Genomic DNA, 13954 nt, shown 5'->3' with positions numbered 1-13954 from the left:
CACATCTGGGTGGGTCTGCTTGGGGGCAGTTTATTCTGTCCTACAAGTCTAGTTTTCAGTTATTTCATCTATAATTCGTGATCTTGAATACACTACTTTTATAAACGGTATCTTTCCTTTGACTTTGTTTTCTTCCTTGAATGGTGTTGGATATCCTGTGCCTTGTGCATACTCCTTAGAATGCATTTATTATTTCTAGAAAATAACTTGGGGATTAGAGTTGGATCAAACTGAGCCTCTCTAGAGGTCAACTTAAAAACAAATGGCATTTTAATAATATTAACTGTCAGCATGGAATTCCTTTCCATTTTTTTAAAAATTACTGATTTTGTGTATACACATTTTATAGTTTTGCTTATATAGACCTTGTATGAACTTTGTTAGATTTACAACTAATATTTTGTATTGTGTGTGTGTGTGTGTGTTACTATAGATTATGCTGTGTTTTTAATTCCAAATCCCAGTTTTTCTCTGTTAATAAAGAAGAGCAACTGGCTTTTGTATGTGAACATATATTCTGCAAGCTTATTATAATCACTAAGTACAAAAGGCTTTCTTTTAAATTCTTTAATATTTTCATACTTTATTCATTTTTTCCAATTTATTTTTATTTTATATTTATGGGTCCTTTGCCTATGTGCATGTCTATGTGAGAGCGCCATATCCCCCTGGAACATGAGTTCCGGATACTTGCGAGCTGCCATGTGGATTATGGAAATTGAACCCTGGTCCTCTGGAAGAGTAGATGTGCTCTTAAGCATTCGGTCTGATATCTTATTCTTATTTGCTGTGTTTGTATTTATTCATTCATGTTCATATGTATATGGGTGCAGGTATATTCACAGAACTGTAATATGAATGTGGATATCTTAAGTTGGTATTCAGACACTTTCTTGATTACTCTGTACCTAATCCATTAAGTGAAGGTCTCTCAACAGAACTTGAGGATGATGAAACTGGCTAGTCAACTTGCTCCAAGGAACCTATCCTTTGCCTTTAGATTACTAGAAATATGAATTCAGGTCCTCAGATTTCCATAGTCAGCATATTATCTGCTATACTATCTCCGCAACCCTGATACCTTTGTTGTCTATTATTTTTCATACATAAGTGACATTCCTATTAGTATAGTAAGTTAATTTTTGTAAATAATGTAATTTATACAATGCTATACTGAATGTATTATCTCACTGCTTCCAGCACTGATACGGTTATTGTTTCGTTTCTTTTATGAATAAAAAAGCAAAGTTTAGAAGATATAATAATTTGTTTGAAGTTGTAAAAAAGTGAGGAATCCTCTTACTCTGTTCAGTCTTATCGGTAAATGAGTAATGACAGTAATAAATTAAAGTAACAGTAATCAACTACCAGTTAAATATAACAATCAACCATTCATATTTATTGACCATAGGAGCCTTCTCTCTCTCTCTCTCCTCTCTCTCTCTTTTTCTCTCTCTCTCTCTTCTCTCTATCTCTGTCTCTCTCTCTTCTCTTTGGCTCTGTCTCTGTCTCTGTCTCTGTCTGTCTCTCTGTCTATGTCTCTGTCTCTCTCTGTCTCTGTCTCTCTGTCTCTGTGTCTGTCTCTCTCTCTCTCCCTCTCTCTCTTGTGTCTGTCTTCTATTTTTACTTATTTTTATTTTCCTTAAATAGATTTTCAATGTAGTTATGACCCTGGAACTCACTATATATCTTGGGCTGACTTCTAACTCACAGAAAACCTCCAGTCTCAGCTTCTCAAGAACTGGGAGTACAAAAAGAAAGTACCATACCTGCCTTCATTATCACTTGGGCCATTGACAACCAAGGGTATAAAAATAGTGCCCTTTAGAACTAGAGAGACAGTTCAGCAATTTAGAGCACTGGCTGTTCTTTCAAAGGATCTGTGTTTAATTTCCAGTGCCCAGATAGCAATCTACAACCATCTGTAATTACAGTTCCAGATTTGATGCCCTTTTCTGGGTTCCTCAAGTACCAGGTACTCATGTGGTGTCCAGACCTATATATAGGCAAAACACCAATACATGTAAAATAATAAAAAATTTAGAACGGATGCTTTTACGATCCAGTTTCACAAATGAAGTAGCTGACAGTCATGCAATTAAAATCTTGATCAAAACCATAACACTTAAAAAGACATACAGCTTAAGATCTCTTCTCATGTGTACAGTTATTGATGATTGATAGTATGACTACATGATCGCATACAAGATTATCAACAGTAGATAACAGGGTGGCAAGCCAGAAAGAGCGATTTCAAGACTGAATTCGATTTCATTTTGATATCAGATTTGAAAAGGCAAAAATTGTGTTCATTAATTGGATGTTTGTTTTCCTATGTTATCTGTGAATGTCTTGGCATCCCTTGGTTTTAAGAAGCACTTAAAGACAACTCCAGCTGTCCTATAATGATATGCACACTTCACCTTACTTATAAAACAGACTGGCTAATGTCCACATGAGCTGAGTTCTGGATTTGGATGCAACTGATGTCTGATTCAACAATAAGGGCCATGAAACATGGTGGGATCCTCATTAGCACAGTGCGGCAGAAAGCACAAGCAAGTCATGCTGCCTTTCTACTGCCTTTGGGTGTTTTCTCTCTCCATTGCTAATGACTATTAAGAAAGGGAGACAGAGGAGAGTACATGGGAACTAGAAAGCGGCTGCTATTAGATTTTCTTCTACTACAACGGGTTTCTCATTTTGCTAAGCTCATTAGAAGTGACTGTATGGAAAGACCCCCAAGGTACCCCAGGGAGAATGGGAAAGACAAAAAGGGAAATGAAGCTTTCAGAGATTTGACCCTGACACAAATTCACACCAGAACCATGTCTTTATACCATTTGTTCAGATTCCAAACTTCCACCTCCTGTTTGATTTTAAATGTGAACATAAAAAGAAAAATCTAGGACCATCATTATGATTGAGTGGATGGATACAATGTGGTTAGTTAAAATTACTGCCTTGACTTTTTCCCTCGTCTGTTGCTTTAAGTTAGGAGTTTTGAAACATCTCTTACATTTAATTTGTAGTTTGATTGGCACAGAATTTGATGGTGCAAACTGCAAACATTTTTGACTACTTTCTATGGGCTGAATGCAGGAGTTAGACAAACAGGGAAAGGATGCAGCTACCTTCTCATACTAAAGTCAGGGAAATCATAATAATGGCAGTGATTTCAGTGTAGGATGTTGGGGGAAGGAGGATTGTAGTGCAAGAAATATTGTCTTCAGCAATCAAGACTCTTCCAGAGGTTTCAGACATAATATGGGAAGACTTATATGTATAGCAAAAGAAGAAAGAATTTCAAATCCATAGTGGCATGTCCTATACTCTCATTGTCTCTCTGTTACGTATCTTGGATAATTGTCTGTATGTCTGAGTAGGAATGAAAGAAAGAGGGGGTTAAAGTCCACTCCAGCCTTAATGTTTTTATTCTTCTTTCCTAACCAAGCCTTTGGAGTATGCTAAATTAAAATCTGGAGTGGACCGTTCTGAGCAGCAATAACTACCATTTATTGAGAGCCTACTCTTCTCAGACCTTATGTTGAGCGGCCCGTTTATGGGCTCTTTTCATCTTTACAGCAAATATGAGAGGCTTGAATGATTACTATCCCCCCCTTTTTTCTGATGAGGGAACACAAACCCAGGCTAAAAGTTTAACATTCTGCCTAGCCAAAGCCACATAGAAAATGAGAGGCAATAGCAGGATGTGGAGACAATGTATGACTGCAAATAGTGTTTTTAAAAATGTGAGTGTACTTATGGGTGTAGCTTCTGATGTTACTAGGAAACACAATGGCACAGAAAACTCCCTGATTCTATGGTCCTTATGGTCTTTCTGCCCTCTGGTCCACAATTTTCCCCTAGCCTTTGGTGCAGGAATTTTGTATCCATATATCCACGAGGATTGCCTAAGCATTCAATAGGCATGCAAAAACAAATGGGGGAAAGCCCCTAGGCTCACAACCCTACACAAAGACTTACAAGCAACTGAAGCTTGCTGAGAGTGGGAGAAATGGTCTTCTTTAAGGGAGAGCACACCAACTGGTTATACAATGCCAAATGGTCCGTCCTGAAAGCATACATACAAGTAACATTATACAGACTGAGCAGGTTGTATTTAGGAGTATACATATATACAAACATGCATATAACAGCCATTAATGAATAGAGAAGCCATGCATTGAGAAAGAGCAAACAGGAAGATATGGGAAAGGGGGCTTGGAGGAGGAAAGGGACAGGAGAAATGATGTCATTACATTGTAATCTAAAGAAGAAGAGAGAAATGTGAGGGACTCATAGGGATGTAGCTCACTTGGTGGGGGCTTACCTGCCATGTAAAAAACCCTGATTTAGATTCCCCAGCAACATATAAAACTTTCTATAACCATATATGCTTTTGATCTAGATATGGGAGCAGGAAAAATAGGCTTTCAAGGTCATCCTTGTCTAAACAGTGGATCCAAGGTCACGCTGAGCTATGTAAAAGAATAGTGTGAGAGAAGACAGAGCACTCCATGAGAACATGGCTCACTATCATGAACTTGTGGGAAGCTTTTCTTCAACTTTTATGTTAACACTATTTGAGGACATTTGTGTTAGTCAGAGAAATGTCTGTAAAGCTTAAAATACCCCCATAGGTGGGAAAACCATTGCTTAAGACCATATAGTCTCTGTGGCAATGTTTCACATAGCTGGCTTAACTAGGATGACTGACCAGAGCAGTCCTATGAACAACGAGAAGTACTGATGACATAGACAAGGTCAGCTGCCATAGCCTTTGGTGTTTTGTTTTGTTTTGCACCAAAGGCTTCTGTGCATTGATAATGTGTTAATGTTTATTCTATAGCCCATGTAGCCATATGAATGAAGTCCATTAGCTTCTGATCTTAACTGTGATATAAGTTAATAGCTAGAATCTTGAAGGATTGGGGAAGGTAATACAGGACTGGGTGGCTGGAGCCAGCAAACACTACTGGAAACCCCTTTCCATCACAAAGGAAGCTTGGCAGCTTCCTTAAACTAAGGAATCTTTTCTTCTGAGCAGGTAGAAGGAGGCAGTTCTAAATTTCTGGGTGTATCTGGGCTACCATAAGCACAATGCTAATGTTCTTCTGTGAGTCTTATTTACAGAATCTAGTAAATACAGACCATGAGAGAAATGCAGACAATGTCAGAAAAATGAAGAGGTTAGATCTAGCGGTGTTGGGCTCTCCTCACCTCCAACTCGAAAGTTGCATGTCAAGGTATTAGAGTCTTTCATTCCTTCCTAAAAACTAGACAGAAGAGTCTGAGAAAATGCTCCAGGAAGCATGGGAAGAGCAGCTCAGCTTGTTCTCAGTGTTATGACAGGACACAGAATCCCTGTGGTAACACACACAGACAAGGAGATGGAGAGTGAAGTAGCTGAGGAAAAGATAATGTTTCTTTAGCCTGCAATTTCTTTCAATTTTAGGGATCGCAATTACCAGGGCAAGAGTTAGGAGTGGCCATGCTTAGAATACGTAAGTGAGTCCAGTGCCATGGGTGGAAGTTCTTTTGCACTTAGGGAGCAGATACACAGGCAATATGTAACCCAGCTTAACTCAGCATCAGTGTGTCTACCTATATATGAGAGAAAGTAGGGCTTTAAACAGGCAAAAAGGTGGCTGTGATGAATATCGAACAGAGTAGAATGAATGACCTTGATTCCATCCTAGGTGACATTAGGAAGGTGACATCACCTATGAGTGCCCTGGTCTCCTCACTACCATTATCTCAAAAGATTGCTTAGCATGTTGGAAGCAGAGCCTGCAGATGACATGGTATGCATTTGATAAAGGGCATTGCTGTTATTGATGCCAGCATCCGTAGGGGACCATCCATGTGAACCACCACTGATATTTTCAACAAGACAATCTTTCCCTTTCATGCATAAGCAAAATTAGACAATCACTAGTTACACTGTTCAAAACCTAGTTTTTAAAGCATTCAGTATTTAACCTCATTTTGTTTTAGTCTTCTCTTTCCCCTCAACATACTGCTTAGTTACTGCACATGGAAAATAAAGAAAAATATGTGCATAACGCTTAGAATAATGACTAGCATATCGTAAATAATCACTAGTCACTAATTTTTAAACTGAGACTTGGGAGCCAGCAAGATGCCAAGCATGAGGATCTGAGTTTCATGCCCAGGATCTACATGGGAGAACGAGAGAACTGACTTCTACAAGTTGTTCTCTGACTTGCAAATCCATCACGTAAATTGATAAATAAATGTAAAGAATTATAAAATAAGATTTGCTATTATATGCTATGTTAGATACCTCTTAGCTATCAAGAAGAAAAAAGCAAAGGAGAGAGAGAGGGGAGGAAAAGATTAAGGAGGCAATAATCCAGTCTATTGGAGAGAGGTTAAGATGCTACAGCTGAATACCTTGTTCATTCATTGAATAAGCACACGTTGAATCCCCATGTGCATGCCTCAGTGACAACTTTAGTTTTTGGATGCTTAGCACAATTCATGAGACAGACACACAGACATGGCTCTTGCCCTTGGGCACTTATGGTCCAATGAAAGAGACAGTCAATGACTAGGAAGAGTAGAATAGTAGGAAAACACTGGGGCTGGTTTCAAATTAGGACTGTGACAAGTCAGAGAATTTCGAGAGAAGTGTTGACAGTGTCCTCGTGGATGATGAAGAAAGGAGAAATCTTTGAGTTCTTTTCAGGGTATATATTTTCTCATCCTTGGAAATGTGAACCTCTTACATGGCAAAATGGGCATCAGGCAGATGAGCAAAGCTAGAAAGATTATTCATGTGATGCAGTTGGGCCCCGTGAAATCAGGAGTCTTTGTAGTAGAAGAAAGAGAGCCAAGGTTAAAATCGTAGTTCCCAAGTGAAGCAGGCTACATCTAATGATGGAGAAGAAATGCAGGGAATTTGGATATCCCTGAGGACCTGGAGATGGCAAGGTAATTAGCTAGGAAGAATGCAGCCTGTTGGTATCTTGGCTTTAGATAAGAAATCCATGCCAGTCTTTTGACCTACAGATCTCCAAGATATTTAAGTCTATGCTGCTGTTAGATAGCCAGTGTAAGGTGATTTGGGATGGTGGTGGCAGAATATAAATACACTAATACATGCATCCAAAGGTATTTTTACATTTTATCTAGTGTGTGTACGTGTGTGTGTGTGTGTGTGTGTGTGTGTGTGTGTGTGTGTGTGTGTGTGTGTGTGTACTGGAACACAGAGAAGTCATCATAGTTGAGAAGTTGTGTTTTCCTTCTTCCATATGTTTCCCAGGGGTCAGACTTGGTTTGTCAGTATTAGTGGTTAGCACCTTTACCTGCTGGACTGTTATCACTGGTTCCAGTAGGACAGTCATTGTAGAAAATCACTCTGGTTGCATGACAGTTTAAAAATTGGAGGGGACATGGCTACATGCAGACAGCATCATTAACAAGCTGTTCCTGTAGTCCTGTGAGAGGGGATGGGGCCTCAATCAGGGCATATGGTTATGAAGCGCTGGATCTGTATCAGAACCTGAAGTCAGCCTGCTGGAAAAGGATTTAACCAACCAACCAAATCCGTGCCCTGAGCCAGGAGACAGACGTGGAGAGAAGAGCTGCAGCTGCCTACGTATATGGGTTTTGACATAGGAACCAGAACTGGATGCTATGAAAACACAAGGACACTACTGACAAAGAAGAGTCCCATGACAGTACCCTGAAGGAAATGCCACTTTGGTTTCTATCTGAGAAGCTCTCAGGAAGACTCACTCAATGGATGCATCTGCATGCTGGAGTCCTCAGATGACTCTCAGCCTCCCCCAGCATCCTTGCCTCCGTGGGAGTACGAAATCTTCACAGCTTTATCTCCTTTTCTCTGGGAGTCAAAACTCAGGAAAGGGCATCATCTCATTTGGGCTTTCATGAGAGTATTTGTCTTATGAGGTAAAGGGGCTTACAAACTCCACACATTGTGCCCTGACTCTGGGGAAGGAAACTCTATAACCATTGTTCACCAAAAGTTTCTACCAACTTTCTGTGTGCCTTTTAGACAATTGTGTTATCACCCTTGTCCTTCGTGTGCTCATGTGCATGTGTGAAATGCATCATTTCTAAAAGGCTGAGACTGAATGATGGTCTCGGGAACATTCCCATTTGAACTCTGACCTCTTGGCCTTCTTCTTCACCAGCTTCTTGAAACATTAGTGGCAGAAAGACTATTTCTTTTCCTGTCTAGCGGAACTCTCTTAAGGTCATTACCTGCAATGTCTCTATGTTAAAATAAAACACAATGACCTGAGATAGCCAGGCATGGTTTTTCATATAAAAAAGAGTTTTTACTCTTGGAGCTGTCTGGTTTGAGGCACTACAAAGCCTGCCTTGAGATACAAAGCTGAGCAACAAGTCCCTCCTTTTCTGGATGGTATCTGTTCTTCTACCAAAAGGATGGATTGCATTGATTTAATATGTATTATTCCAGAGAAATATGATCTTGAGAGAATTTTAAAAATCTTCATATTAACTTTTTTCAAAAACTTTAACTTGGGAATATACACAGGTATATATGTAGGAAGTATTTTTAATACATTTTTTAATATAGGCTGTACGTTATATAAGCCTTCAGGTACAGAACGGCATTATTGTATCCCCAGTGTTTCATCACAATAGAACTCAGTGGATGAACTGATTAATGAATGAAACTTTGAATGAAAAAAATGACTGTGTATTGAGGGCTTGACCCAAAACTTGAATTAAGGGCCAGCGCTAAGAGTGACGCCCTAGGAAGTTAAAGGTGGCGACATACACATGTAATCCCATCACTCACACAGGTGGATTGCAAATTCTATGCTGACCTGGCCTTTTAAGAAATACTTCACAGTGAGGCCTATCATCTTGATACGTCAAGTACTAGAGCATGAGTGAACCATTTATAACTGTTCCTTGGATATGGTGAAGCTTCAAGATAATAACGGCTAAACCAGTCTTAATAATTATTTAATCACCAGATGTCTAGGCCCCCGACGGTCAGAAATGCCACAGTTTGCATCAGCTCCACCCTGAGTCCTCTCAATTCCAAAGAAGGGAAGTGCTTTCTTCAGATCCTGTTTGTGGCAGAGCCAAGAAAGAACCACATGTGGTTACTTACCATAAATTGAGGACCCCACATCTCAGCCGAAGTGCTTCCCCTCTCTTGGCAGAAATGGTGTTCATTTGCAGGTGAGGGATAGGACACAGTTTAAATCAGGTAGATATGCTCATTAGTATTAGGAGTTTGATGGGACCCTCTTAGAAAGCTCTGAGCAGCTAAAGGATAGACAGAAAGACAGACAGTGAGTCCCATTTCTGAAAATTCCAGACCAGCTTTCTCCTAGCCTTCTCCAAGCAAAAACAGGAAGCAGACAACACAGACTGACTCTAGGGTGACTCACCTACCAAATGCCTCTATTTAAATGCTAATTTCCAAAGAACTGAGAGGTGATGCTTCCGGCTTGTTGGTCCTTCTGTATTAATGTATCCAAAATGCTCACCAATACGCTTTCTCTTTTATAACTCTGTGAGGTAGGTATTTTTATTACTTTTTTATTTATTTATATTCTAAATGCTGCCCAACTTCCAGAGTTCTTCACTTCACCCCCTTTTCCTCTAAGAGGCTGATCTCTCAAAGGTGGGGAGATAGGGGTGGGTGGGTGATGGTGGGGGATGAAATTCCTTCACCTATATGCTCTTAAAGGGGAGGGAGGCAGGGAGAAATGCAAGGTGTGGAAGAGTGGGGAGAATTTGTGTAGCAGACAGGTTCTCCCTGCCTGTCCTTCCTGACAGCATGGTTGATCAAAGGGAAGTGAGACAGTTGGAGCTGCTTTATAGATTTTGTGTCACCCAGAAGTGAGGTGCAGGTGACACTGGAGGATAAGGACATCTGCCCTGGCTTCTCTACATGGGTCAGCAGCTGCTTTGTGGTGAAAATGTGAACCAGGCCCTGGCTGAACTGGGTCTAAAACCCTTGACGAGATTCAGAATCTAATGTGTGATTTAAGAACAGACAGGCAGGCAGGCAGGCAGGCAGACATACAGACAGACAGACAGACCCTCCTAGATAAAATGTGGGTTTGTGGCTATATGACTTGTAAGGTTCTGCACATTCCACAATCAGTTGCCAACTTCAGAAATCTGAAGTTCCTGAAGTTGGAGACACTAGATTACTATTATGAAAAAGTGATTTTCGAGCTCCCTCTTCCCCATATGTACCCAACAACCCTCCACATGAATGAGTGCATGCTTGAGGCCTGATGTATGCTGTCTAGGGAAGTCATGGTTTCCCACCTGGCTCCCTCAGTTCATCAGTCCTCAGCCCCTTTGGTCTAATCTCCAAGGAAGCCACAGCAGCTGCCTTGTTGATGCAAAATACTTTTCACTTCAAAGGGAGTAAGAGAATCATTCCTAAGCCAAATATGGGTGATCATGGTCTGGAAACATGAATTCAGGGTACCCCAAATAATTTATTCCAACATGGAGATGGTCTCAGGACGTTTTTATAGAAAAAAAAGGAACATCGCAAATAGAGACATTGATTCAAAAGCATTGGTGGAAACGTCATGAAGGCAGGCTACAGTACCGTGTGGGAAATCTCTGCTGTCAATGTCAGATGCTATCTGATGACATTCATAGCTTTCGGATTGGTGGAAGCTAGTGCTCATTTAAGAAAATGTATTCCAGAAGGTTTGACTTGATAGCAATACATTAGCTAAGACACAAATGGGCAATGAATTGTTCTAGAAGTGAAGATAGGTACCCCCAAGACAATTGAGCTCTATATTTTAACATCCAAAGTCTCCACAATCATGAGGTTTGAATCAGCTAATCAGCCTAACAAAGTATTTTGAATCATCTTGTACAAAGGCTAGATTCAAATCTTTAATAACTCTGGTGAGGAAACCTTCTGGACAGTGAAACATGAGAGCAGAAGCTATCAGAAGTCAGGGGCTATGCACGTGCTGCCTTCTTTTGTGTCCTTCATGTTAGCAAGAGACACTCACCAAGCCTCTACACTTGACCCACCTATACTCAGTCTCACAGTTTGGCCTTCAGAGAGTCTTGGCATTGTCTGGAGACTCATGGAGCCTGCAGCCTGCAGTCCAGTGAGAAATAGAAGTTTTTCATGCACAGATCTACAGCTAAAAACTTAGAAACCTTTCTTGGAAGAAATGTGTGTGACAGATGTGATCTGAGTCACTTTCCTAAAAGCATTGGTCTGTGGTGCGATCCGTGTGGTGAATGGTCCAGGTGCAGAGAAAAAGGAAAAACCTCCCAGAGAGGGAACACATTTCAGCCAGGAGCTATAGAGTGCGAGCCTGCCCCAGGAGAGGACAGTGAGTATAGCCTGAGTTCATCCTGAGTGGGCAGCAGAAGTCAGCAGGTGCTGGATCGTGTGGGATCCTCTAGACTGTAATACAGCGTCCTTATTTCTCAAGACTGGAATACAGCACCTGCATTCTTTCTTGGTTTTTCCCATGGAGGAACACTCAGCACTTCCCCTCAGCTGTATCCCTGATGCTCAAAGCATGCCTTGAACTCATGCAGATTTACAGAGAGAATGGGACCCGCCAAATGTCAGAGTTCTAGTATATGCTTAAAACTTTTGCTGAGTTGTTTCCATATATTATTAGTTGAGATTTAACTTTTACATGGATGCATTGTGAAGATGTTGATCTAACAGTGAGCCTGTTGCTAATGTGAAAAATTATTTACTTATGTGATATATATACATATGTATATATCATATATATGTATGTATATATACATACATACACACATAAACTATCAAATCCAAACACACATGTATGAAATAATGCTCTGTCGTGGCTGTGCTCATGAGTGCTTCTTGCTCTCATCTCTAAAAGTATCTCTGGCTTAGTCAATGATCAACCAAGCAGACCCCATCCTGGCTGAATTCCCTGAATGTGAGTATTCAGTAGAATACAAACTTGGTGAGGCTACTGTCACTTCCCAACTACAGACCTCATGATGTTTAAAATCAGGCTAGTACTGCACCTCTCTCTCTCTCTCTCTCTCTCTCTCTCTCTCTCTCTCTCTCTCTCTCTCTCTCTCTCTCCCTCTCTGACACACACACACACACACACACACACACACACACACACACACACACACGAGTTGGGGGACAGAAAAAGAGAAGATCAGAAAAGGTAAAGAGCAGAATTGTTTCTGATGGTTATATGTTATATGGCCTGTACCAGCACATGCCACCTCTGGGTCCCTTCCTCCTCCTTGGTCTTTCAGGCTCTCTCAGCTTTCATCTTAGGGTCCTCTCTTCCCAGCAAAACTTTCCCAAGGCTGTTTTCCCCAATCTGTATTTTGCCTCTTCCAAGAGCACGCTGATGTGAAGGCCCTGGGCGCCCTCTGCTGGTAGAGGCCATGCAGGATTGTAGCCATCGCCCAGACAGCTAAGAATGGATTTATTCCCTGGAAAAGAATGACTGTCCTGCTATTCTGTGCTTCATCCTTGCCTGTGTGCCTCATTCTTAGCTTTCTATGCCACCTTACTTCTTCTTCTCCTTCTCATGAGCTTCATCATGTTTCTTCCTGAAACTCAGAGGTGAATGTTTATGGAAGACGAGGCACCTTCGGCAATGTCTCCTGCCACATCGGGTTGGCCTTGTTCATCTAGATATTGTCCATTGATGTCAGATGTCAGCAGATTGACTTGGATGGAGGACAGTGGTTTGGAGAGAGTAATGAGGGGTACTAGTTGGTATATATTCCCTCTTCTGCTGTTTTAAGAACGTGTACAGAAGTTGATGGATATAGAGAAAACCTCCAACCCTAAAGACGTAAATATCCCCGCAAAGGCCAATTACCAAATGTGCTCGAACTATGAATCACTGCAAGACCCTGGGCACCTTGTGAAGCCACCTTCTCCTTATTGCTTAAGCAGAAAAATACGGCTGTGCCCACCTCAGAGTGAGCACTGGATGAGAGCAGAGCCTCTGTGAGCAGTCAGGTTGTAAGATGCCACAGGACCTTTTCTTTGCCAAGGCCTGCTTGGAGTCTGGGAATCTGAAGGAATGATGCCTGTAGACAGATCTGAGGACTTCAGTCTGTCCATCCTGGAGCAGGTCTTTCAGCCCTTGCCTTACTAAGATGAGAAGTATGGCCTCGGTGACCTCACTACCTAGGTCCTCACACCTACAATGTCATGGCCTTGAGTAGTACAAGTTCTTTTGAATTAAAGTTTTCACCTCTAACCTGGGGTATTTAACAGCACCTACTTTGTACTGTTGGGAAAAGTGCTTACCAGGATGCCTGGCCTACAGTATGTGCTAAAGAAATTCATTCTCTTTCGCTGTAGCAAACTGGGAAACTTTTATGATCCTTATATTACAGGCAAGAAAACTAAAGTTTAGGAGCTTTGTCCCTGATTACTCTGGTAGGGTGTCATGTGGGAAGACCTGAAGCCCAGTGTTCAGAGCCATTAAAATTAGTTTCTCCTACCTGTAAATCAAGTGCTTGTGGAAGACATGATGAAGGGCTTCTTGCAAACTAACCAGAAAGCCTTACAAGGAGCTCACTGATTGTACTGCATGGCCAATGTTTCTCTCTCCCTTAACCAGGTTGGGAAGATCTGGGGGACAAAGGACAAAGTTGGTCATTCTGTCTATAGTACTCAACTCAGAGCTATGTGACCAGCCTAGAACATGCTCCCATTTTACTGCGCATTTGGCGAAAGCTCTGTAGACCCAGCACTGTTGTTTCCTTGTGTGTAGCATTTCTATTAGTTGGAAAGCTGATTTCTCTATGCCCAGTGCTGTTTGTGGCTCCCAGATTAGCAGATCACGTGACTGTGCAGACAGACCTAGGTACACACAAAATACTAAGCGATATAGTGAGAGTAGCTAGAAAATTCACCACAGTGCACACATGTATTCCCCAGAAAGAGGCCCAG

The 13954-nt window shown here is 41.2% G+C and overlaps 1 protein-coding gene across 6 annotated transcripts in view; it reads left to right on the top strand.

Annotated features, from left to right (window-relative positions):
* Astn2 (astrotactin 2) overlaps positions 1–13954 on the top strand; it is a 975380-nt gene that overhangs the window by 676513 nt on the left and 284913 nt on the right.

This window comes from Rattus norvegicus, chromosome 5 (genome assembly GCF_021556685.1).
Source record: "Rattus norvegicus strain SHRSP/BbbUtx chromosome 5, alternate assembly SHRSP_T2T, whole genome shotgun sequence".
NCBI classification, from domain to species: domain Eukaryota; kingdom Metazoa; phylum Chordata; class Mammalia; order Rodentia; family Muridae; genus Rattus; species Rattus norvegicus.
This window is presented reverse-complemented; position numbering and strand designations above follow the sequence as displayed.